The sequence below is a fragment of the Sciurus vulgaris genome (assembly GCF_902686455.1).
Source record: "Sciurus vulgaris genome assembly, chromosome: 3".
Taxonomy (NCBI): domain Eukaryota; kingdom Metazoa; phylum Chordata; class Mammalia; order Rodentia; family Sciuridae; genus Sciurus; species Sciurus vulgaris.
In genome coordinates, this window is record NC_136463.1 from 88,589,031 (window position 1) to 88,615,971 (window position 26,941).

At 38.5% G+C, this 26,941-nt stretch overlaps 1 protein-coding gene across 12 annotated transcripts in view; it reads right to left on the bottom strand.

The window, feature by feature from the left end:
- NCKAP5 (NCK associated protein 5) overlaps positions 1–26,941 on the bottom strand; it is a 1,127,143-nt gene that overhangs the window by 647,886 nt on the left and 452,316 nt on the right. Inside the window, exon 1 of one of the 12 annotated variants that reach the window (XM_079135587.1) lies at positions 9,716–9,781. The exons of the other annotated variants lie outside the window; for them this stretch is intronic. The gene's annotated coding sequence lies outside the window, so the exon portion shown is untranslated. Of the gene's footprint in view, positions 1–9,715; positions 9,782–26,941 lie in introns of those variants that run through there. 12 annotated transcript variants of the gene reach the window in all.

A 26,941-nucleotide genomic window follows, 5' to 3' on the forward strand; every position in this document is an offset into this window, starting at 1 on the left:
TTCATGTGTGGGAGCTAGAAAAGTTGATCTCATACAGAGAGTAGAATATTAGTTACAGAATCTGAGAAGGGAAAGGAGAGGGGTTGATTAACCCATAAAAATTACAGTTAGAATAAGTCCTAGTGTTTTATGGTCCAGTAGGATGATTATATGCAGTTGACAATAATTTATTATATGTTTCAAAATGGCTAGAAGAGAACACCATATTCCCAACACAAAGAAATGATAAATGTTTGAGGTGACAGATATGCTAATTGCCCTGATTTGACTACATATTGTATACATGTATCAAAACACCACACTGTAGCCCATAAATATGTACAGTCAAAAATAAAAAAAAATTAAGATTGCTTTAAAAAAGTCGTGCTAGATTCCCATAAATAGTTTTTCATACCTGCCAATCAAATCAGCCAAATTCACTTATCAAAATCCATTTAATACATCATGTGCTGGCATCCTCCAAAATACATTTTCTTATTATGTTTACTAGAAAGAATTTTTAATGAGCAGCTGCCTCAAAATTAATTAATGTGTATAGCTTTACACTATAAAGTTACAAGCCAAATCCCATTACAACTAATACAGTTTCAGTGAATAGCTCAAATTGCAAAGGATAGCCAAACCCCAGCTGATGGCCTATTTAGAGCAGTATGTGAATCAACAAACTTTAAGACAATGAAACAAACAGTTCTGATCATAGTGTATATTTTAAATATTGCATTCTATGAAGTCAATACCAGGAATTCTAGCAAATTAAGGACCCCCTAATGATACTTATTTTTTCCTATAGACTCTAAATCTTTTCTATCATAGAACCAGGCTGCTGAAAAAATTAAAGTTATTTGATTCCACCAACTACATTCTGATTTTTCCAAACCTCCCCCAAAATTCTCAAAGCAAGCAATTATTGTACAACTCATTAACCAATTTCCATCAAACCCTGCTGCATTTCATCCCTGTTCATGTGCTAATTGCAAAGATTTTTTTAAGAAAACTAAAGCCACATTAAATAAAGCTGAAACACTGCTTTGTCAACATTTTTTAAAAAATTAAAATCAGGTATAATTGAAGGAAAATTATTGCACAGCTTGCTGGCACACTTGTTTCATTTTTGCAAACAAACATTCATACTTACCTATGGGATGGTTCCATCCGCTTCCCTCAGTTTGGTTTCCATGTCTTAGCTTTAATTATAGTATGTGGGCAAGTTACCAATATCTTACTTCTTAAACAACTGTGGATTTATTTTATAAAATCATACTCTGCCAAAAATGAAATCATATTTTCTCAAATCATCTTTCAACAACTAGTCTTCAAATCCGTACAAAAGGAAACCTTTCCATGACCATTTGGGAAAAATCTAAATCTCACCATCACTTAATTCAGTCTAGAGTTGTACACTCCATAAAGTTAGCCATGCACACAGAATACCTACTCTCTTAGAGGCTAAATCCAAACTTAATGTGTAAGAATATTTTGAGAATTGGTATAATAAAAATCATAGTAATATAAAAACATTTAGTAGGCACAGGGTGGCCAAATATATTTCAATTGGAGATCAAAGCATAAGAATTTATGGCTCAGGATACTAGGCCAGTGCAAAAGTGACATGGACTCACAGAAGTGACAAACCTTGATCACACCAAACTCCTGATGAACAGCAAAAGCTTCAGTACAGTACCCAGACACTTTGCCTTTGCCACACCCCACCTCTGACACCCTCAAAGAAGCAGCATAACTGATTTATTTTTCATCCAGATGGCTGGCGTCCGGAACAGACTTCAAATGCTGACTGTGTCTTGGGCATGCTTATTCAGTGAGTCTTGAAAGCCATTATTCACTAATTTCATGTGGAAATGAAATTTCAGCTTCCCATTGTGTACAAATAACTTGGCCACTTACACCACATACAAAAAGTGCTTTTTGCCAGGCGGGAGTGGACGGCTAGAATGCAAAAGCTCTCCTGTGTGCGTCTCTGGCCCAGACCCAAGCTAGCATATGGCAGCTCCACCAACCACCTCCACATGAAATACTAGGTGAATGTTCTAAGCAGGCTCTGATAATCTGATTCACAAAGCACTCATTGGAAGGCTGTCTTCTGCCTCTATTTTCCTTCAGGATAGGATATTAAGCTTATTTCATAAAAAAGCGTTTTGGTACATTACATTTTTCTCCTTTGCTTCCACCCTCCCACAATGCTGACTTGAAAAACAGGCAATTTTGGCAAAATTTTGATATACATTAAGAAGAATCATGAATTTTGAAGCTTTCTTACCTTACCATTTTCTTATTCTAAATTTTAATCCATAACATAGGGTTTGCTTTCTGTTTCAAGTCTGGAACTAGCAGGCAAAGAAAACTGGCTTTTTAGAGAGCAAGTTGGAAGTTCTAGTAAGCTCACATGCTCTGTGTGGAAGATTCCCACACAGTGCATATAAACAATTATTGATGTTTTCTGGAACTTCATTCCAGAAATTGTTTGCTTGTAAATGTCAGAGAACTCTCTTCCCTGCCCTCTTTTGGTTTTTCTTTTAGGGTCAACAGTGCTACTCAGCAATAATAAACAGAAATTCACACATACAGACATATATTTCATACTTTGAGAGGCTTAAAGTATCTTAGAGACATTATCGAAATCACTGATGACTTTCAGCTCTGGAAACTGACTTCTGGATCTTCCCCAAGAAGGTTTATTTACATCAAGTTTGCAAAATATAATTTGTATTTATAAATTCAGGCATTTTATCTGGTGCTCAGCTATTGACACAAGTTGTATCCCTGGGATTGACTTTTCTTTCCAAAAAAAGTTCCTAGAGATATTAGATATGGCTGTCCATGGTGATCTTTTCTCCTGTTTCCAAGAAGTAAGTGGCTTTTTTTTCCCTCTCCTACTTTTATCTACTCTCTCAGGTCTCTGTCTTTCAAAGACCCCAGGAATGTGGTTTGATCAAAGGTCTTCCCCAGGCTAGTCTTCTAAATTTCAGGATGAGATAAATGATCTGGATATAGAGATGTTTTAGATATTAAAAATAAAATGATCAGGACAAAAACAACCCAATCTCTATTTTAAAACATCTTAATCCCATTTTCTAAAAAGAATAAATGCTGTCATAAACTAACTTGGTTAAATGCCCTGCTTTCTTTTTCTAAACAATAAAAACATTAGATAGAGTATTTATAAAAATGAACTCTGACCTACCCCTGGAATTATGCTCTACTACAACAAAAGGGAAAGGGCATGTCATTTTAAAAAAAAGTAATAGAAGGGAAATCAGTTGAGTAGAACGAGTGGGTTGGGGAGGGAAGAGGGAAGGGAAAAGGAAGGTATTCAGAAATGAGATTGATCAGATTATGTGCATATATGAACACGGCACAATGATACTACTATTATGTATGATTATAATACACCAATAAAAACTTTAATACTAAAAGTGCTTTAAAAGCAAGAAACTAGCTCTAGCTGGAAGAAAATAACCAGACACAAACAGAAATGGTCCTAGATCTTCTAGAAGCTGGGTTTTGGGAGAAGCAGCCTGTTGGGACTAAGGCAGGAACATATGGGTCCCCAAACTGCATTTGTTGAGCCAGATCGTACTTCTTACTCAGAGTGTGGATTTATTGAAGGTTCGGGGTAGACAGCTAAGAGACAAATAACTTTTAGCCATGTCGATGCAATCTTCAAAGCAGCCTTGAAAAGAATACTGCCCCTGCATGCAATATCAGCCAGAACTTTCTTAATAGTCACTTCAATCAATTAACTTTAAAAGAAATATAAATAAATGGGAAAATATTTCTGAAAATCAAGACAAGTATACCTACATTCAAATTCAGAGACATGTAAACAATAAAGCAAAAGTGAATGTCTATTTATCTTCCTCTCATACCTTTGAGTCATTTTTGTGACTTTTTTTGTTTTTGTTTTTATAACAGGTTTATGAGATATAGTATTCTGTATAAAAGACCAGATACTTTAATATTGAAGGTAATACTGAAGGAATAAATGTCTTTTTTGTTGTTCATACAAATGTTTGGTGATCATTAAACTAGGTTAACATGATAAGCATCAATGTATATTTTATGTCCCAAAATAAAAAAAAAGCAAACTCTGTCATAATGTTTTTTACATGCTAAGTGCTTGCCATTTTTAACTGACCATATTATATGGAAAAGTTCAAAATAAACACTTTAAGGGTTCTGTGAAAAATCATGTTTTGTACTCAAAAGAAAAAAAGTTCAGGAATAGCAAATCCTGAATTCTTCTATCATTTAAGTGTAGCCTAAATTTTTAAAGTCACAATTAGTAGGACACTGCTCAATAAAGTTGTACCTGGAGAGATGACCTCTACTATGAGTCTTTTTTGAACAGAAAGGCAGATCTAGTCAAATCTCAGAAAATTTGAGAAGATTCCCACAAAGAAATCCTGCCCCTAACAGACACTCACTGTAGCACTTCCCAGCATTTCATCTCCAGAACAGCTTGCCTTAGAAGTTAGCTTAAGCAGTAAAAGTAGCATAGGGAAATACGCCACCACAGCATTTGCTTTTGATTCCACCCAGTAGCTATGGAAACTACATTTCAAAGGCCAATTGGTCCTTTTCCCTGGAAATCACATAAAATCAAATTCTTCCTTACCCTCGTGGACTCCACCATCAGAAGTTCCATTTTTCAATATGGTCAACTTATGGAAGCCCTCTCCGGCTTTAGCTCAGCTAAAGCTATGATATTTAATGGGCACCCTGGATTTAAATTAGGCAACACATGGTGGTATTTCTAAACAAGGTTTCAAGGAATCTGTATTAGGGTTCTTTAGAGAAACAGAATCAACAGGAAGTGTGATTATAAAAAGGGTTTTATTAGATTGGCTTACCCAACCAGAAGCTGGATAATCCACAATGGCATCTGTAAGCTGTAGTGCTGGAGGAACCAGAGACTGCAAAGTCCAAGAGGCTGAAGCCTCAGAACAAGAGGGATCAAGGATGCTACCCTAGTCCAAGACTGACGCTTCCAGGAATTTCCCTGGAGAATCACTGGCAGTCTGCTTTGGGAAGAGTCAAGAAGCGAGAGTCTGATTATCATCAGGCTATCACAGCAGCAATCAAGAACCCCTTCAAGCAAAATGGATTCCAGCAGCTAAGGAGGCTGAGGCAGGAGGATGGCTAGTTCAGGGTCAGTCTCAGCAAAAGCAGGGCACTAAGCAATTCAGTGAGACCCTGTCTCTAAATAAAACACAAAAAAATAGGGCGGGGGATGTGGCTCAGTGGTTGAGGGCCCCTCAGTTCAATCTCCAGTACCTGTCCCCCAAGAAAAAAAATGGAGCTTGCATCTACTGCTGTTTCCTTGTTCCTCCAACTTATTTCCTCCAAGCCACCATCATAGTGGATGGTGCTGCCCACTCTTAGGGAAGCTCTCCACTTCAGTTGGCTATCCCACATGCCAATCATTTCTAGACACACCTTCATTGGCACACCCAGAACCCTCTTAATCTTAATTGAGTTGACAATTCAAATTAACCATTACAGAGTCATAATGCCCAGATAACAAGAAGTAAATGTGAAACCTGCTTGATATGCTGCAAGAAATACAATATTTGCCTCTTTATATTCCCCTCTCTCTTCTGAGGTAGAAATGCACATAATCACCACCACTTACATTGTCATTGGTCCATGTGTCTGTGTCCACACATGCACCTTAGACAAGGAAGTACAATTTCGGGTCAAGAGTTTCCTTCTAGCCCGTTGTGGTGGTACATGCCTATAATCCCAGCAGCAAGGGATGCTGAAGCAAGAGGATTTTAAGTTCGAAACCAGCCTAACAAAAGGGAGGCACTAAGCAATTCAGTGAGACTCTGTCTCTAACTAAAATACAAAATAGGACTGGGGATATGGCTCAGTGGTCAAGTGCCCCTCATTTCAACCCCCAGTACCCTGCCACCAAAAAAAAAGTTTCCTTCTATTTAAGATTTGTCTTTTGTGGCTCCCTCAGTAGAAAAATTGTTTACAAGTTAAAAAATTAAGCAAGACTATAGTCTTTATTTTTAACATAAATTTTATTCACACTCCATTCAAAAGTGGAACCTCCTCCAGAGATCAAGTTCTAATTTTTTCTCAGTTTATTTTTTATTATTTCATATCCTTAACTCTATTTAAGCTTTTCTTTTGGTGCACAACTTAATAAAGATGTTTTTCTTTGTATTCATTTTCCTACTTCAACTATCACCTTAATTCATTTTTACAGTCTTCCCACCCCCTAGTCAAATCCCCTCAGAATCTATTTCTCTGTATAAGACCTTCCCTCATCAAATTTGGGAATTTGGAAGTTTGCAAAATCTGAACAGAATAACATCTTCCAACAGGCATGGATTTCTCTCATTGGTTTTCAGTGTCACCTTTCTCTTTAACCTCCCATTGGTCTCATAAAATTTATTGACAGTGTACTCTTTATAGAGTGTTATTTTATGCACGGTTAGCATGACACTCAAAACATTAAAATCTATGATGCCCAAGACAATCCTAAAGATGGACAACAAATGTTACAGGACTTACACTGCACATTAAGAACTGTTGCAAAGGAAGAATTAATACGGTGTCTTTGAAGCAAAAGAATAAACAAAAAGACCCATGGAACAGAAGTGAAAGCCAGAAACAGACTCATGTGTGATTATATAAGACAAAAGTGACAAGGGAACATACTTGGGGAAGAAAGGTCTTTTTACTACATGATTCTGGATATCCATAGGGTAACATGACTGCTCACTTTTAACCCATACCACCAACCAAAAGTCAATTCCTGAGGGACTACAAATATACATATAAGGTAGAAAGCAGCAAAACAACTATGAAAAGCAAAAAAATCTCCACTACTCAGAATAAGCAAAGGTTTCTGAGGACACAGCAAGTATAAGCATGAAGGGGTCCCTGGTAAACTGGCTTCTCTTCTTCAGGACAAAAATACAGTCCAAAAAATAAGAAAGCCACAAAATGGGAAATATGTGTTTTTAATACCCATGCCCATGTAAGGACTTAAAAATAACAAATGCCCGTTATCAAGGACATGGAGAATACGAAACCCTGCTGGTGGGATCTAAATTGGCACAGACAGTTTGGTGAACTGTTCTGTAGTATCTAGTGCATCTAAGTATATATATACTGAAGAGCCAAGAATATATCTGCCAAAAATATGTACAAGATGTTCAATAGCAATATGCTCCACAGAAACCCTAAACCAGGAAATACTCAAATGCCAAACAACACTCATAAATAAGCCGTGGTGTATGCAGTTAATGGAACACTGCACAGTAACAATTTAAAACTACTTGCATAATATAGGTAAACCATCACAATGATAACATTGAATGAAAAAGCCACAGAAATGAAAATAAGTGTATTGAATAGCTCTACTTATATAAACGTCAAACAGGGAAAAACAAATGTATAGCAATAGATCAGGATAGTATTTGCTGGTGACTACAACAGGATACAAAGTGTATTCTTGGGTTCTTTTCTTGACCTGTACACTATTACGTGGGTGTGTTCACCTTGTTTAAAATCGTCATGCTTTTGACTCGTGTGCTCATTTCAATGCAGGTTACACTTCAGTAAATCATATCAAAAAATCGAAGGCACCATCCCTACTTTTTTAAATTTATTTTTTATTTGTTCTTTCTAGATATACATGACAGTAGAGTATGTTTTGATATATATACATGGAGTACAACATTCTAATCAGGATCCCCTTCCTGTGGTGGGATGTGACGTGGAGCTTCACTGGCGATGTGTTCACACATGAACATAGGAAAGTTATGTCCAGTTCATTCCACTGTCTTCCTTATTCCCACCACCACCCCTATTCATTCCCTTTGTGGTTAATCCAATGAACTTCTATTCTCTAACCCCCATTCTGTTAGCATCTACATATCAGAGAGAACATTTGGCCTTTGGTTTGGGGGGACTGGCTTATTTGTCTTAGCATGATAGTCTCCAGTCCCATCCATTTACTGGCAAATGTCATAATTTCATTCTTCTTTACAGCTGAGTAATATTCCACTGTGTATGTATACCACATATATTCTTTAACCATTCATCTGTTGAAGAGCAGCTAGGTTAGTTCCATAATTTAGGTACTGTGAATTTAGATGCTATAAACGTTGATGTGGCTGCATCACTACAGTATACTGATTTTAACTCCTTTGCATATATACTGGAGAGTGGTATAATTGGGTAAAATGGTAGTTCAATTCCTAATTTTTGGAGGAATCTCCATACTGCTTTCCACAGTGGTTGCACCAGTTTGCAGTTCCACCAGCAATGTATGAGTATACCTTTTCCCTCATATCCTCACCAACATTTATTGTTACTTGATTTCTTGATAATTGCTACTCAACTTAGGTGCCCATCAACAAAAAGTGGCATGGTGTTGGCACCAAAATAGGCACAGAGACCAATGGTACAGAATAGAAGACAAAGAGACAAACCCACATGAATACCATCATCTCATATTAGACAAAGGTGCCATAAACACACCGTGGAGAAAAGAGTCTCATCCATAAACGGTGCTAGGAAAACTGGAAATGCCTATGTAGCAGGATGAAATTAAACCCCTATCTCTCACTGGCTCAAAACTCAACGCACAGTGGATCAAGACCAGAGACTCTGTGCCTACTAGAAGAAAATGTAGGCTCAACTCTCCATCATGTCAGCTTAGGAAATGACTTCCTCAACAAGACTCCTAAAGCACAAGAAGTAAAATTAAGAACCAATAAATGGAATAGTATCAAACTAAAAACTTCTTCACAGAAAAGGAAACAAGAATGTTAAGAGAGAGCCTACAGAATGAAAGAAAATCTTGCCATCTACACCTCAGATAGAGCATTAATCTCCAGGATATATAAAGAACTCAAAAAACTTAACACCAAAAATCAAATAACCCAATCAATAAATGGGCAAAAGAACTGAAGAGACACTTCACAGAAGAAGAAATAGGAATGGTCAACAAACATATGAAAATATGTGCAAGATCTCTAGCAATTAGAGAAATGCAAATTAAAACCATGCCTACTTTCAATGAATATATGATAGTATTAAAGTCAGAATCTAGAGGGAAAACGTGAGAATGTTAATGGGCAACACATCACAATTAGTTTTAATTGCTGCTTTCAGCTGTTTCCTTCACTGGGGCCAATATTTTAGGAGTAATGAAACCATTTTTAAATATAGAAAAATTTCCCCTGCTCTTCAGGTGTTTGTAACTCAGAGAAAGAAGAGCAAAGATTTAATTTAATTTAACAAGAAGAGAAATAGCAGACATGAAATGATTATAATGCTGAGGCAGCCAACTCTGGCATGTTCCAACAGGTGAGCTACAGGGAATGAGAAGCAAGATGATCCAGGTCTGATGTCATCAAGAAAGACCTGGAGGAAATGGCAAATGTGAGTTGAAAAATGGAAAAGAGAACAGCACCTGAAGCCATATTCTCAGGAAAGAGCAATGGGAATGTTTCTGATAAGGAGACTATTGGGTACAATGCCTGGTGACAGTGAACAGACTACATTTTACTGTGTAAGTTGGTAAGGAAGAGTCTTTGAAAAAAAAACACTGAAAATCAAGATGTATTCTAGAGGGGAAAAAAAAATCACCATCCATCCTTAGTATAACAACATGAAAAATGCTTGTTTTAAAAAAAGACATATTTATTAAGCAAGGCACTGTAGGGCACACCTGTAATCCCAGTGGCTCAGGAGGCTGAAGCAGGAGGATCACAAGTTCAAGGCCAGCCTCAGCAACTTAGCATGACTCTGTCTCAAAATAAAAAATAAAAAGTAAATAAAAATGGCTGGGGATATGGCTCAGTGGTTTAGCACCCTTGGGTTCAATCTCCAGGACCCCCCCCCCCAAAAAAAAAAAAAAAGAAAAAGACATTCATTCCTTCAATATAATAATATCTATTGCTTTTCTCTGCAAACTCTTTCAAGTGGGTCACAATACATTAGCAAGGAACAAAAGCTTCCCTTGTACTGAAACTGATATTCCTTAAGAATGAAACAGATTAGAAAATACCAGCGTGCACTGTACAGACCTTAGCAGAAACTTACATAATTACTGCAATAATCCTGGCTGGGATTAGTGGGGGAAGCATGGCGGAGATGAGGTGAGGCAACGGTACAGTGGTCAACTCTTCACGCTTGCCCTTCATTTCATTTTGGTTTAGCGCTGTTTCACGAAATCTCTGATACTGGTGTGTGTATATATTTGTGTGTATATGTGTACTGGGTCGAAATATAAAATGCATTTTTTTTGTAGTCTAGTCAAAAATGTTGGAAAAATACTCTTCTAGAAGTGGGGTTCTACAGAATTTATTTGAACAAAGGAAGGGTTAATTAAGTCTGTGCCAAAGAACATGAAATGCCAAGGAGGTGCAGAGCAAATGAGTGAGCAGTCAGTCAAGGCTAAGTCTGCACCCAGAGGACATAGAGAACCTCCCTGATCTGTGCTTTAAGTCCTAGTTATTTACTTCTCTCTGGATACCCTGTTTCCCAGAGGTTCCTCAATCCACCATTCCTTTGAATGATACCAAATGAGGTCGGAATTTAACCATTTTCTAATTTCAATACTTTCAGCAGGATGAATCTGTCGCTGGCTCTTTGCGGTACCAAATCCGCGGATATTTGTCACCGCCTGCAGCAACAATTTGCACGGGTCTTATGGGTGGTGGACTGGAAACTGAGCCACTTCTATCTCTGGGCTGCTTCCTTGCTTGCTTGTTTATAGAGGATAGAGGAAATGAGTCTTACTTGCTTTGAGAGGAGAAAGAGACTTTGCTTATCAGAGAGAAAGAGAGACTTTGCTTAAGAGAGAGACTTTGAGAGAAGGACAGGATTTGCTTAGAGCTTAGAGGAAGAGAGACTTGCTACGCCTTACTTAAGGTCTACTGCTTCTTACTGGTGCGTCCTGCATCCTGTGAACTAAGGGTGCGTCTACCTAAGGTGCTTTAGTGATGCGTCTCAGTTCTCCGCTCTAGATCTGCCTTCAGCCGCTTTCTGCTAGCTGCTGTTTCTATCTGCTAGCTGCTGCGCTTCTTCTTCTTCCTTTCTGCTAATGGCTTCTCTGCGCTCCTTTCTGCTAGCTTCTGCCGCTCTTCTTTCTACTAGCTGCTGTGTTTAGCTGTCTCGCTCCGCCTACGCTTATATCACCTCCAGGAGGCCAAGAGCAGGGCCACGCCCCTTACGCAAAGATTAGCAAGACGCTAGATGTCCCAGCAGGCACAATTAGGAGTGCTTGAGAACACATGCGCATACATTGTGTGCGTGGACGATAAGTCACCTGAGTGTGCTTATGTCAATTAACCTCCTCACTGTCGATGTGATCAGGCGCCATTCTGGCGCCGTCAACATGGCACAGCCCCCAACATGAACCTAACAAAAAATTTGAGGCCTTGTAAATGGAATCATTTATATTCTACCTACTGTTTAAAGTAATGTTAGCTTTTAAAACTGTGTTCCATAAACCATGACACATAAACACATGCTACCTACCTAGCCCTGCCTAAGAAGAGTCAAATAATGAAATTTTGGGAAGCACTGTGAGGTGTCTATTCTTTAAATTATCCTATCATTTGCAGGATAGAACTGGAGGCCATTTTATTAAATGAGATGTCAGATGACACAGAAAGATAAGTTCTGCATGTTCTTTCTCATATTTGGATGTTAAAAAAAAATCAGAGGGACTGTCAATAGCAACTAGTTGGGGCTGGGAAGGACATTAGTGGAGGGGAAATTGGTAGGCTGGATAACAGATACCTAAATAGTTAGATAGGAGTGATAAGTACATATTCAGTAGAGTGATTATCACTCATGAATCTGTTATATATTTTATGAAGAAGTAGAAAAGTTTGAAAGCTACAAATGCAAAGTAATGATAAGGAGGTGGAAACATTAATTACCTTGATTTGATCAGTACATGTAATAAACATGTATTGAAATATCACACTGTACCCCATAAATGTACTATTATGTGTAAATCAGAAAATTTTTAAGAATGTTAAAGAAGATGGAAACCACTCTGATTTGATCATTCTATATGGTATATGTGCATTGAATTATCACACTGTACCACTTAAGTCTATACCAAATATTATTCTAAAATAAATCAATTATCTTAGTAATTGTCATGTTTCTCTTAATTTTTGCTGTACAAATCTAGCTCTAGTGAGACTAATGGATTTATGATAGTTTTATGATAGTCTCATTAATGATGTTGACATAAAAACTAAGAAACAGTAAAAATACTTGACATGTAGCAATTTTGTTCTATGTTAATTTCCTTCCCCATTAATGTTTTGTACCATTCATTTATAATCACATAAAATTTCCCAACCCCTTCAAATTTTATAGCATTAAATTAAAATCCAATAAGCAGCCTCCACCTATGGACCCACCCTCATCACTTTAAATTAAAAGGAAAATCCCCTAGGAACCCAGAGTTGTATGCGGTAAAAGCATTCCAATCAGCCTCACAAAGCCTTTATTGTGGGACGATATCCATTAACAGTTAAAGACCCACTTAAATACATGAATATATGTTTTCTTTACTAAAATGTATCCTAGGAGCAGAGAAGACCTCCATTCATTCTGAAATCTGGCGACCTGATGGAGGAAGGCACAGAACATCTCAGGTGTATATTCCCTTCCTGTTCTGCCTATGTCTGCTTTCCCCCTTCTCAGTGGTTTTATGATTTCCGACACCCTCCCCTACCTTCCCCTACCACATCCTATTTTCTGCTGTGACTAGTTTAAGTCATGTTTGTCTCAGGTTACATGTTCCAGAATTACTCTGAAGTATTTTGAAATGGGTTACTATACCAGGAAAAGGGAACTGAAAACTTTAAAGTCCTGTCAGATTATCTGTAGTCTCTTTGCCAGTAAGGTCATGTGTTAATTGCTTACTAATTGGCCAATCATATTATTGATGATGTGTTCAAAGCAGCTGAGAAACTTATCCCAAATAGCTCTGTGGATTTTCTGGAGTAACTATTGCTATTGCCAAGGAAGAAAATGGGTTCCATCTGCATTAAAAGGGGAAATGGAAGTGATCAGTGCCATTGCTTTCATATCAGCCTTCCTGGTCAAGCTCCCCGGATTCCATTACAGATACTATGAGAAGATGGTGGGATGATGCTCTGTTGGTGACATGTGGCCTGTTGAGCTACACTGGCTAGTGATTATTACTAAATCTGCAAGTTCTGCTTCCTTCTATATGCTACTCAGAAAGGGTTTCCTTTAGTCCACCTTATCAACAAACCACCTGCCCAGGGCTTCACCAAAAGGCAACCTGCTGTTGTTAGACAGGGACATTGGATATGTGTCCTAGCGCACACTTTTCTCTCATGTCTCTCCTCCACGTGGACAATGAACATAGGACAGGATCATGTGAGACAATTTCAGAGGAGGAACTTGTCAGGTAGAAGAAAGGCAAAATTGGAGCCAGGTGTCCTTGGTCAACCCACTTGAACTTCTTAGGCCTTAGCTTCCTAACTTGTAACATGTGGCAACAAGACCCAAGAAAATTCTCTTCTGTACAGATTATGGCAATATCCTTTGCTCAGACAGATCCAGCCCAGAGTGCCTATTCAATGCTGGGCTACTGTAGTTTATTCTCCTGCCAGGTCATCAGAACCTGCCCTGGTCCTTGAGAAAGTCTATTCCTTCCTTCCTAAATTCCAATTTCTCTGCCTTGAAAAAAACAACCCCCCTTTGCTACCCAATTTTAGATTGGCATTATCCCTGGATGCTGCCCATTATCTTATTTTCTGATTTTTATTCTCCCTCAGAGATGCAATTAAATTTATTTGTCCTGAACTATGCCTGAGCTTTTGTCATTTTCCTCTCCTAGTCCACAATCTATATTATGTCCCCCTAACACCTTAGCTTGAACAGCTAAGGCAATAGTGGTTGGCAAAATGAGGCCGCTACCTCTACCTTAATCCACATCTGCATCCTCAGTTCCAGAACCTGTCAATCTGTTGTTTATCTGAAAGAAGGAACTTTGTAGGTGTAATTAAAGATCTTGAGATGGGGAGATTATCTTAGATTCTCTGGGTGGGCTCAGAATCATCAGTAGGATTTCTACACAAGGGACCAAAAGAGTCCAGATTACAGAAGGAGGTATGATGACAGAAGCAAGGGTTGGAGTGATACCATTGCTGGAAGACAGCCACAAACCAAGTCATGCAAGTAGGTTTGAAAAGTGGGAAAGGCTTCGTTCCATCTCTAGAGCCTCCAAAAGTAATGCAGTCCTGCCAACAACTTGATTTTAGGACTCCCGACTTCCAGAACTGAGAGATACTATGTGTGTTTTTTCAAGTCACTAAGTGGCAAACTGTTCCAGCAGCCACAGAAACTCACATCACTTTCTCAGGCTGCTCTAGGCACCACCCTCCCCAGGCTGCTTAATGCCAGATACCCTTCTTCTTGTCTTTCCTTGTTCCTTCCAGTCAGTGTTTAATGAGAATCTTCACATGCCAGCTCTACTATGGGTACTGAAAAATGAGCAACACAAACATCATCTCTTTGGTCATGAAACTGACACCCCAACAAGAAATTCAGACCTGAAATTATAGGTACAAATGTGATGAGACCTACACAGGAAGTACAGGATGCCCATGGGCAGATGGTGGGAAAGACCCTAACCTACTCTGTGAAGGGAGGAAGTTTAAGCTAAGACCTGAAAGATGAGGAGTTATTAGGCTGCAGAAAAGAGACCAGCCGCCAGCAGTGTGCTTTTAGAGTAGTGAAAAGAAGGTGGGTGAAGAGGGAAACCAGAGGAGAAGGCAGGGCCCAGGCAGGCACAACTTCTGGGCCATGGCAATGTTTTGCTATTTTTCACTTCAGCTTAAAGAGAGAGGTTTAAGCACAACAAGCATATCTGAAAATGCCTGGTTCCTGAGACAACATCAGGGAAGTGACTTTGGGACACAAGGACAAATACTGGGTTCAAGCCTTTGAGGTTCTGATTAAATGTGCCAATATTCCTCAGGAAAAAGTACATATTAATCTACAGTTATGTGATCAGGTTTATCAGAAACAATTTCATCTCTCAGTAAGCTGACCACTGAGCAGTTCCACAAGGAAGAGAGGCAAGGCTGAGAAAAATGCCTGGAGAACGGAGCAAGCAGTGGACTGGGACAGCCTCAAGCGACTGAGCCCAGTAGGTCCTTAGCCTGAGAGTGAGGCTGCTGGCCAACAGCCCAGGTCTTGTGCATGCAGGGACCAGCAGGCTGGAATAACCCAATTCATATTTGCCACCGACGGGTCTTTAGATGGCTGAGCTCTCAGCCTTACCCTGGTACTCAAAAAGCAGACAGCCTGGGCTCACACTACTGCTTTAGGCATGCAGGGAAGGGTGCCAGACATGCCTCCTGAAACACGGAGGGGCAGCTGAGGACAAGGCCCCTGGCTCCTCAGGCAGGCGCTTCCCTCCTGCACATCTCACTGCTGGTTACTTTCTCATGGAGAAGAACCTAAATTGGAAACAAATTCTCTCAGATTTACTTTTATTAGCCTTTTTTAAAATTTTTATTTATTTTTTGCACGGTACTGGGGATTGAACCCAGGGCCTTGTGCTTGGGAGGCAAACACTCTACCAACTGAGCTATATCCCCAGCCCCTTTTATTAGCCTTTAAAGCAAACATCTGCTGCTAGTCCCTATCAAAAAGTGAAACTGAAAACTAACAAACGTATTTTGACCCAGACCCTGAAGCTGTCATTGCACTCTCCCAAAGACAGGTCAGGTCTTGTATGAATGTGCTGGTCATGTTTGGTGATGCAGCTGTGGCCTTACCAGGCACATAGATTTTAAGGAGAATGACACACCTGCTAGCACATAACAGACGCCAAAGAAAAAGCACATAAATTAATTCATTATTGACTCCACAAGGCACTCTACCCAACTTTAACCCAAAGCAGAAGTTTACTACTTGAAATTTTACTATAGATATGAAGTTTAGAAACTGCAAATTAAATCAGTATATATAAAGAAGTATGAACACTCAAAAATTACTTGTCAAAGCCTATTCCTTTTCATAGCAATGCAGAACAGATACAAATGCATGTTTCTGCCCCATAAACCATCAACTACATTTTGTGAGTTTCAGTGGTTCTTTGAAATCAAGGTTTTGTGCCTGTGAGACTATATGGAATTTTCTCAATGTCAGGTATGGCCATAGCTCACTAAAGTATTATTTCAATTTCATAGAAAAACAGTATGTGATGAACCTAAATTTCACTCAAGAATAGAAGAGTGCATGCAATAGGGGAGGGGTTAACTATGGTGAGTTAATAATGTCCTCCTAATACCAGGGATATCCTTAGTCATAGGACAGTGACATTCTAATCCCCATATCTCCTGATTAAACAAACAAGAGACCAGAAGCTTCATTTTCAGATGGGAAAGACATGTATAAGAAATAAGGCAAGAGTTCCTGACAATAAAAATTACTTAGAAAAACTGTAAAATCACTTTTCCCAGAAGTCTTAAAAAAATGTATCCGCTTCTATTGGTTTGATGTAACCATGCCTGGAAGAAGTTGCAGAGAAAAAAAGACACTTTGAGTTTCCATTGTCACAACAGGGCTCTCTTTCTAGTCACAACCAAGCAGACACACAAAAGCATAATCTCCCAACAATGTCACAAACTCATAGACATGCTGCCACGGACCAAGGCTGGGTTCCTTTCCGCTACACATGAACTGTCAGATCAGATCACAAGAGACCATAGCATACTGCTTTGCTGCTGTGAAATGGTCACCTTTAAACTCCAAGGACACAATTCTTCTACCCTGTCATGGATTTAAGTAAAAGAAGTACACTAAGATTTTCCTCCATCACCAGGGAAGAGAGGTCAGCAACCCCATTTTGAAGCAAGGGTTCTTGAGGCCAGAGCCAGGTTTCTCAGATGCACCAACCAATACAAACACAGAAAGCTTTCATTCCATGCCAACCAAAAACAGGGTCTGGAAGGCCTTTGAAGTGCTAGAGCACAATGCCTACAAATTTAAATTTGTGACTTACTTGCTGCCGGTGGAATTCATCCCACATCTAGAATCATCTACGGAAACAGTCATTTACAAAAACAAAGCCAGCACACTTTACCATCTTCTCAAGCAGGTGACGAGCTCCAAGGAAGGGGGTCTGCAACAGCAACTTTTATGGGACATGGGTAAGGATCTGGAAAGTTTTGTTCAATCAGGTCACTAGTTCTCTGACAGAATAACAAGCCCTGTGTTTCCGGGCAGAGATGCCAACCTTGCCAAAGTTGCCTCTCTCAGAAGTAAGCATTACAGGGTTCCTGCTGGGCAGCCAGGCAAGCAATCCTCAACTTTTCCATTCATTGGTAATGATACAAAGTGTACTGCAAATGCTAAATGCATTTCAAAATATAATCCAGGTTCAGCTTCATGCCTCAGAAAGCATTACTTAAGAAATGGAGAGAGGAAAAGAAAATTAGTATGTCTTATATACCTACTATATGCCAGGCACTCTGCTGGACCCTTTATATAATTTAATTAATACCGATGATAAGCCCATATGGAGCTCAGGCAAGAATTATTTGTCCCTATCCCATGGTAGAGATAGTATTTCCCACAAATGAAGTAAATGAAAGACATAAAATGAGGTAAACACTGGTGTCCACAAAGATAGAAAGTGGCAGAAGTAGGAATTGCACCAAGAGCTGTGCCCTGACTACCACCCCTGCTTTCCTCCAGCACCTTCCACCCACTGGACTTCCTGTCCCCCTTTTCATCATGTGTATCCTTAGAATGGAATCAAGATGGGGAGGCAGTGTCCCGGCTGAGGAAGTTCTGGGTTAGAACTCTATTTCTGCCTTTTTAAGTTATGTGCCACTGGAAAAGTCATTTAAATGTGTCATCACATGCTGAAACTGTGCATGACAATAAGATGAGAATAAAGAGAAAATATAAGCAAAGGCACCTGAAAATTATAAATTTCAATGTGAGGCAGTATCATCACAAAACCATTGAAAGACCTTATGTCTTTGACCACTTCCTTGACCATGTGGACCTCAGAGTATAAGAGGGAACTGGACTCCAGCATACTGTTTAAAGAGTAGCCAGGTTTTTGCTTTCCTTCAACTCTGGGAGGAATAAAGAGGAACAGAAATCCTTTTCACACACTGGCATTGTTTCATTCATTTCTCCACAGCAAAAGCCCTAGATCTACTGAAAAACTTTTAGCTACAACTAGAGTAGTTGAACAAGGACAACCTATAATGACCCATACTGCCCACTATTCATGCCTTAAGTAGCCTCTTTCCACAGTGAAAATAGGATAGTCCTATGACTCACTGTAACCTATAGAACATGGCAGAAGTGACACACTGTTCCAGAACTAAGACGTAAGAGGGTCTCAAAGTTTCCCTGTTTACCCTGAGTAACCACGTAAACAATCCTGATGGAAGGACCATGTGGAGAAATGATAAGGAGAGAGAGAGAAACCCAGCTGCTCAGCACCCCAGCTGGGCCCAGCCTTCTAGCCAATCTCCTGGGAGCATCAGACATTGAGTCAGCCACTGAGCCTTCAGATGACTACAGCCCCAGAAAAGATCATGAGGAGCAGACTGACCCAGATCAACATAGTCAACTCACAGAAAAGAGAGGTCATACCATGGTAGTCATTTTAAACATTAAGTCTAAAGATTGTTTGTTATATAGGAACAAAGGAGGAAGAAAGAAAAGGGATAGCTATCATCTTGGAATTCTACTATATACATCACCCTTAATGTACATTATCTAGTTTAATCTTCACTACAACTATTTGAGATGGGCATAAGGATGCTGATTTATATAAAAGCCTGGATCTGGACATACTAGTCTCTGCCAAACAGTTTAGAATTAGGTTGAACAAGGGAGAACAAGTTCTACTCATTAATTACTTATTTTAAACAATATAAATGGAAGCACTGTGTTACAATTAAAAGTGCTTCGGACTAGGAGCCTGGAAATTTGAATTTGACTCCTGACCTCATCACCAGCTATATGAAGTTGAAAAAGAAATCTAAATCCCCATAATTTATCCCCATGATTTCCTTTCATTAAGAAAGGACATATATTCTTACATTTTTAGGGTTGTTGTGGATTCAAAATGAAATATACGATAAAAGGACTTTTGCAAAGGAGGAAAAATGTACCATATGAATGCGAAGAAATGTTCAGTGAACTTGAATTTTCACCACTCTATAGTTACCACAAAAGCAGCCACTTACAAATTATGTGTATTTTTATGTCTCATTCCAGGAAAAATGTTTATATAAATAATGCTTTGCCTCAAAAACTTCAGAGCACCTCACTTTTTGAAAAAAAAAAAAAAAAAAAACGCAAAATAAACTCAACTATTTAATACAACACATCCTCATTAATATTTTGAAGGAAAATCTACAAAAAGTATAAAACCTCTAGTTTTTAGGGAATAGCTACACTTCTTCATTCTCCATCCACTAACTGATGGTAGTTTTGTTCTTGAAGAGGGAAAGAAAGCATGAGTGATCACTGTAGGGAATGCGTATACTCACAGCCCTGAGGTAGGCAAAGGGAAGGCTCCCAGTGTTTAGATTCATTCTTTATTTCCACCCAGTTTGTAGGAAGGAGGTAATTAGTTACATAGACTAGCACAGGTAATTATCCAAAGTTGTTTATTCTTTTGAATGATACAGGATACAAGATTTCTCATAAACAGAGCTCTTTCCTCTTGGGTGGGCAGTGGCCGGCAGCTAAGACCATGAGAACAGTCCTCCAAAGTCATCACTTAGAAGCCTGGGTGTATTCACCACTTTACATAAGATTCTCTCATTATAAGTAACATTTATAAGCAGAATAAGATGATAAGTGTATAAAACTTAGATCATAGAATTAAAAAAGTTTTAATAAAGAGTCAGTTAGGTGCCAACTCCTGAGTGTGAAATGATAAGTAGGCAAGTACATGCTTTCTCTTAAAGATTCCAAAGGATTCTTTTCCAAGGCCCCAAAGCCTATACATTTTTTTACTATATGAATAAACTAAATATTGCTGTTCACATTTCAAAGTGGAAGGAACAGTGGCTAAATTAAGACAAGTAAAACAACCTACTTAATGCAGTAAACATTTTTAAAAAAATATAAGGATAGAATTAGAAATAAAATCTGATCTATTTGATTCTGAATTCACAACTCAATTTCTGACAACTGTACTAATCCCTGCTAAATAAAAGCATACAATGCATGTGTATGCTTAGTTATGTGGCATGTTGTCATTTGTTCACTGGACAAATGAGAACCTTATCCAATCTTCTGAACCTAATTACATAAAAACAGAAACTATGAGTAGGCATCTAGATTAAACCCTTTATTGGAATTAGCAATCCTGTTAGGAAAAACTGTGCCCCCAAAGTAACGAACACTCTAGCATGATGATGGTTGACTTGGCAGGTCTTTCTTCCAGTCTTTCCAAAAGGCTGTTACAAGTGTTTTATAATTATGAATATTAATAATATACTGTTTATGTTTGTATTTTTAATCAAATAACACTCATAAAACTCTGAAAAATACTCTTCAATCCACATGTTGAAAGGAACAGCCAATATTTTCACAAGCATATTCATTTTGTGGCTTAAAAAAAGGATAAACTATCTGGTAGAATATGTTGACTGCATTGTAACCATCTAAACAAAAAATAAACGTGGCCACATGAACTGGTAGAGACATAACATTATTTCCCATCCATCAGTTATTAGTCTACAATTAATGGAAGAAAAATACACTGCACAGTTAAAATTTCTTGTTTTAATCAAGCATGCTAGAAGCCATTTCTTAATGTGCCCGATAAGAATCTCCTCCCCAGCTGTGGCTTCATTGCCATGCCTCCTTAGATTATGCAGCAACACGAGGTCCTTGAATGCTGGCTAACCAAATAACCGCAGTAAGATACCCATGCTGGATCCACCAGAATGGTTCCATCCATAGGTGTTAGTATATGAGACATGGCATACACATGACAACTACTTTTAAAAAGGAGCAATTTTGCAATGATTTAGCAAATTTATCCAAGGTAGGCAGTCAAACAAAGAATTTATGCATCAACATGAACTTCTTCAGCCTGAAGTAGTCAACACATTCAAGGACAATGGCATATATCTTTGTAGCACAAGTTAATTTAATAAGACACCAGTAGGCAGAAATCTTTCAAGTAAAAGCACGAAGAAACACAACTCAGGGTTTTCAAGGCCATGTAAAATGCAGATAAGCAATATGGCAGGAGAATAAAAAGGATTAAGATATTTTATGGAAGTACAAACAATAAAGGAGAAAAATATTCAGAAATAGTCACACTAATGACCACTACTACTTTGAATCATTTGTAAGCTACCAAATACATGAACAGAGTTGTGGCAAGTGTAGGCATGGAAAGAAGCAAATATATAGGTTACATGAGTTATTAATTAAGCAGTTCAATTCATTTATATTCGTAAATATGTAAGAAAACTGGGAAACTTACCATAAGTACCCTGATGAACAATTCAAGAGGGAAAACAGCTCAGCTTCTCATTTTACAGTACTGCTTCATTCCACTGTCTATTTTTAAAAGTGTTAAGAACACTACTCAAAATGACAGAAAGTAATTATGGAAAAAGAAATCATTATTCTACATAAATTACATGAATGACTGAAGAAGCAGAACTTCATGCCCATAGATAAAGCAGAATATAAAGATCATGAACAAATCCATAGGCCAGTCCTTGCAGTGGAGACAGACAAATGATAGATTCCAACATGCAGTGCTGAAATCCTTTGTATCTCTAAGGATGAATAAACTCATGAAAGCTGGCAGAAACATCTGTGTAATCTTTATACTGTGCCCACTGTCCTTTCTGATAAAGTTCCTCAGGATGAGTTAAACAGGAAAAAGTACACTTAAGTTAAAGAGCCAGATTCTCCATAGCAGGGTGTAGAGTCAGTTTCATGTTGCAGACACTTCCTTCCTGGGCGTATATTGGCCACACCACAGTGCAGATAGTGCTCAGGGCTGCACAGGGACACTTAGGCCAATATTACATCTGACATGTTGCTTGACATAGCTGAGCATTGTGTTTTCAGTGTTTTATAAAAGGGACATGTCGACAAAGTCATCCCTGTCTCTTTGAGTTCTGAGTACTTTTGGAATACCTCATGATCTTTGATGATCATGCAGAGGATAAAGAAGTTCAGAAAACCATACAGAGTTTGCTACCTGAGACTCCTAATGTAAACACATCTCAAAATGTGAGCCATTCTAGATTCTTCTTTTTTTTTTTTTTTTTGGTGGTGCTGGGGATTTGAACCCAGGACCTTGTGCTTGTGAGGTAAGCATTCTACCAACCAAACTATATCCCCAGCCCTAGATCCTTCTATTTTTGCAATACTTTGTTCGTCTGGTCATTTACAGATGAGTGGAGGTTCTTGTATCCTAATATCTAATAGGTCATCAAATCTTTCCCTTCCTTCCCATTCACATGCCTCACCAACAAATTCAAGCCTCATCACATCCATCTAGACAGAGCCAGAGTCCCCTAACCATTCTCTGTTCAGATCCATCCTATGCATCATTTGCAAACTCATGTTCCAACACCAGTAACCCAGTATTGCCCCTGATTCAAAATCAATGACTTCTAACATTTCCCAAATAGGCTTCACAGATAACTCCCCTCCCAAGGAGCTCCATTTAAAACAGATTGAGGGATCAAAACTATTTGGGGAAGCTCTTAGGCATAAATAATGTAGGTTAGCATATTAAAACCACTAAGAAATTCCACAGGAAATAACTTCAAAAAAATTATCCCAGTTTTTTTATTCTTTCAACCACAGAAACTTGTTTTGACTAGTACCCTACAACATCCAGTAGAATTAGTGTTCCAGAAAGATGCATCTTGGAAAATGCTGGCCCAGAGCACAAAGTCCAAACTACTTATCGTACAGGCTACAACCTATATCAAGGGGCCCTGCTACTGCTGGAAACCCTCTTTCAGAGCTGTTCATGTCCCTGCTCGGCTCAAGCCATCTGATGACTGATGGATCACTCTCTCCTGCTCTTATGTCTAAGTTCCATCAGGGTCAGCTCCTATCCTCCTTCCCAGGCCTATCCTAACCTCACTGACCCATCCATCATCCCATCTTTCAACATCCTGCTACACTTATTTTTCTATACCAGCTCCGCATTAAGTGTTGGGGTATTTTGAATGATGGCACCCCCTTTCTCCACCTAAATTATAAGCTCTAGGGGAATGTGGATTAGATAACTACTTTTATAACTAGTTCACAACGACTCACATTTTATATCTAATTACTATAGATTCATGAAACCTAAAATAAGATCTTACTCTGTGCAGGTGCTAAATATCTTTTAATGAAAATAAGGTGGGTTGCTCCAATTGTGTCAGTGTAGGGAAAGGAAGGGGGAGGCATGTTAACATAGAATGAAATTATCAGAGTAGCAGTAATTTAGCAGAGTAGGTGAGGGGTGTCTACAATGCTGCACCAGGATTCAAGGATGCACTCCCAACACCAAAACAACAAATGAGTAATCACAAGGCCATGTGCACCAAACCCAATTCAAAGGGAATTACCCAATGGAAAAAAAAAAAAAAGATTGTCCCTGATAAGATCAAAGATAGAATACAGGGGTTCACAGAAAGAGAAGAAAAGTCAAATAATTTGCTAAATCCCAGTACAGTAAGTTTCTTCTCTTTCCTTCCTTCCTTCCTTCTAGTCACCAGTTATGTAGTAAATTCTTACTAGGTGTCAAATACCAAGAAAAAAAAAAAAAAAAAACTGGAAACAGCTCAGGGAAAAATTAGGATAAACTGAGGTACAGAAGAAAAAAAGGCTCTACCTTCTCGAAGTTCTAGGAAAAAGAAAGAGCAATTTTATATAGTTTATGAACACAAGGATGAGACAGCTTAAAATAAGTCTTATTTAAAGGGTGTCAAGAGCAGTAAGAGTGCAGAACACACAATGTTTGACTTTTTTGGTTTACTGGTTTGAGAACCAATGATTTTGTTTTGCTAAATTGAGTTCGATATTTAAGACTATTGAATGCTGGTCACAATCACCTTCTAATCCCAATGCACTGCCTAACACATGGTGGGCACCTAATAAGTCTCTTGAATCAACTACTGAATGCAGAAATCAATGAAAGAAGGCAGGAAAGGAGACCTTCTACCTGAATATACTAAAGATGTTTGTCTGGAACTTTTTATGCTGTAATTCCTTTACAATGGAACACAGTAGAGGGTGGGCTATCAATCTCCATCTATGCCTTCTTGAGTTAATAAACATTTTCCTTAGAGATCCTAAAGATTACAATTCACATGCAAAACAAAGTATTTAGATAGCCCTATGTGATTCCCTTTTCATGTAGTACTAATTTAGCCCAATTAAAGCTCCTATGATAAAAGCACCAGGACAGATTTTTGAATTAACAGTCTATTTTATACAATCTCAATAGAAAAATAGGTGAAGAGAGTAATAGTTGAGTTAGATCACCTGTCACTTAGGAGAAGGTAGAGAGAGTGACAGTACAGTGTTAAAAGCCAAACAAATGCAACTTAAAAATAAATAACAACAAGAATCCAAGCAGTGACTAACATGAAAACCACAGGAGTTGGGGGTTTCAGAGCACAATCTGGGAGATGTAAAGTTCACCCAAATTTGCATCAGGTGAACTGTGTGTTGTATGCTCAGTCTGACCACAATGCCAGTCAGCTGAGCTAATTTATTTTTACTCATAATGCTGCATTTACTACTTAACATGTGCCCACATGCAAAAGTTGCTAGGAATTAAATTAAGGAAAAAATGTTGGTAGCTTACATTTTATGACATAGGAAAATAAAATCACAAAATTGAAGATAATATGGTCTTTAGACTAAGAGAGTCTTACAAGGAGAAGAGATATTTTTCCCTGGAGGCATTTGCAAAGAAAATGAACGAAGAATGGAAAAAGGAAGAACAAATTTCTCAGTGGTTAACAAGGCCTGATCTTTCCTCTTTCTCACTTCTATAATGCTGTGAACAGAGTAGGGGGTTCAAGAGATTGTGGAACCTAATACAACCCTGGATAGCATAGTTAATAAAGAATCACATTCAAGATCTTCAAACAATTCACTCAAAACTAAAAAGAAACCCACCTTAGGTAGGTTTATCTGGAAGGATAATGCTGCACTTTGCATCTTTAACATATTAAATATATTAGTATAATTATTAAGTTTATACTTTATATATATCTATAATGGAGATAATAATACATATCTCACAGATAAAGACTTGATATGAAGTCCAAAGATGTGAAAATGTCTGAAGATGTAATTATGGCATTTGTCTGACACATACCAGGGATTTAATAAGCGACAGGCACATTTCAGTGTTCCTCACTGTTATGCTGTTACTTCTTATATCAACCTTCATTTCTGCATCCCTTACAGACCAGCAGAGCCTTTCACAGACATTTAGTGAATTGAAAGTTAACTCAAACTTTCTAGGCTTACCTTGTAAACTAAAATGTTTATTTTATTGACTGACACCTGTTGCTTCTCAAGGGCAGGTATCATCTCCTGTCACACAGTGGAGGGCTCATGTTCCCTCTGAAAGTCGCTATAATTGCTTTAAACTATACTTCCTCACAATGATTGTTCTCTGCATGATGCTGAGAGGAGGTTCAGAGATAAGATTAAGATGAAAAAGGCCACCTTATCCATCCCAAAGCAACATGAAAATATTAGAAGACCATAGCCACCAAGATCTGTGGGGTTTCTTGTTTGTTAAGCACTGCTAAGCCCTTAATATTTGTTAGATTAACTCTTAACATTTTATAAATGCACATAACTTTCTTTTTTGTATTTTACAGATGGGAAATAGGTTAAAGTTATTAACAACCCTGGCCCAAATCAATTGTGAATGATAAAATCAGGCTGTGAGTCCAGGTCTCTATGAATCCCAAGTTTGAACTCACAACCACCAGCCACATTACTGACTGTCTTAGCAAAACTGAGTTCGTAAACATCCATCTACAGAGATGCCAGTTTTACTCATAGCACTACAGACTCTGACTTATGTTCAATACCTTCCAAGTCAATAAAAAATGATTCGTTTCTTTCCCTCCCTATCACCTCTGCCCACCTGCCAGGTTACCGAAAATCTAAGTACTGGCATCCTCCTTGAAGCACCTTGTCATGTCATGTCTACTAATATGAAAGAGCCACACTCATAGCTGAGTGACAAATTTATAGGGGCTGTTTATTTAATGCATTGCTACCTACTGTCTGAGCTAAAGGGACACATGAAAACTGAGTTTACCTTAGAAAACTTTCTCAGTTTCTCTTAAAAAAGAGGGCAGAACACTGTATTCCTAGGATACAATCCCAGCCCTCACAGCTGCCCCTGCCAGCAACACTGTACTACTCTGCAATAGGAAACTCTCTCAAACACCTGCATCCTGCCTTTAAACCAAACCTACAGATACCCCAAATGGTAAACTTTCAGGTATCTGAAAGGAGACTATGGGTAAGCAAGAAATGGCATAGTTATGTCTTAGAAGCAAGGAGGCTTAGTCTCTGAAACAGCACCTCAGCAAAAATTTATCAAATGAATGAATAATTAATGGGACACTAGGTTAAAGGACAGTGGAGAAGACAGGCAACCCTGTGCCAGAAGGACACCAGCTATCAGTGTAGTGCCCACAACTTTTCCTTGCTAAAATCTCTCATGTTAAATTACAAATCAAAGTATGCCTAAGGCTGGAATCAACTCCACGTCTCTTTAAAAATCATTTCAGAAGCCAGTTACTGACGTGCCCTTAGAAAAGGGCTCACCACCCTCACTATGTCCAATTTTACTTCCTAAATAAACAACAGATGTTTTTATTATGTC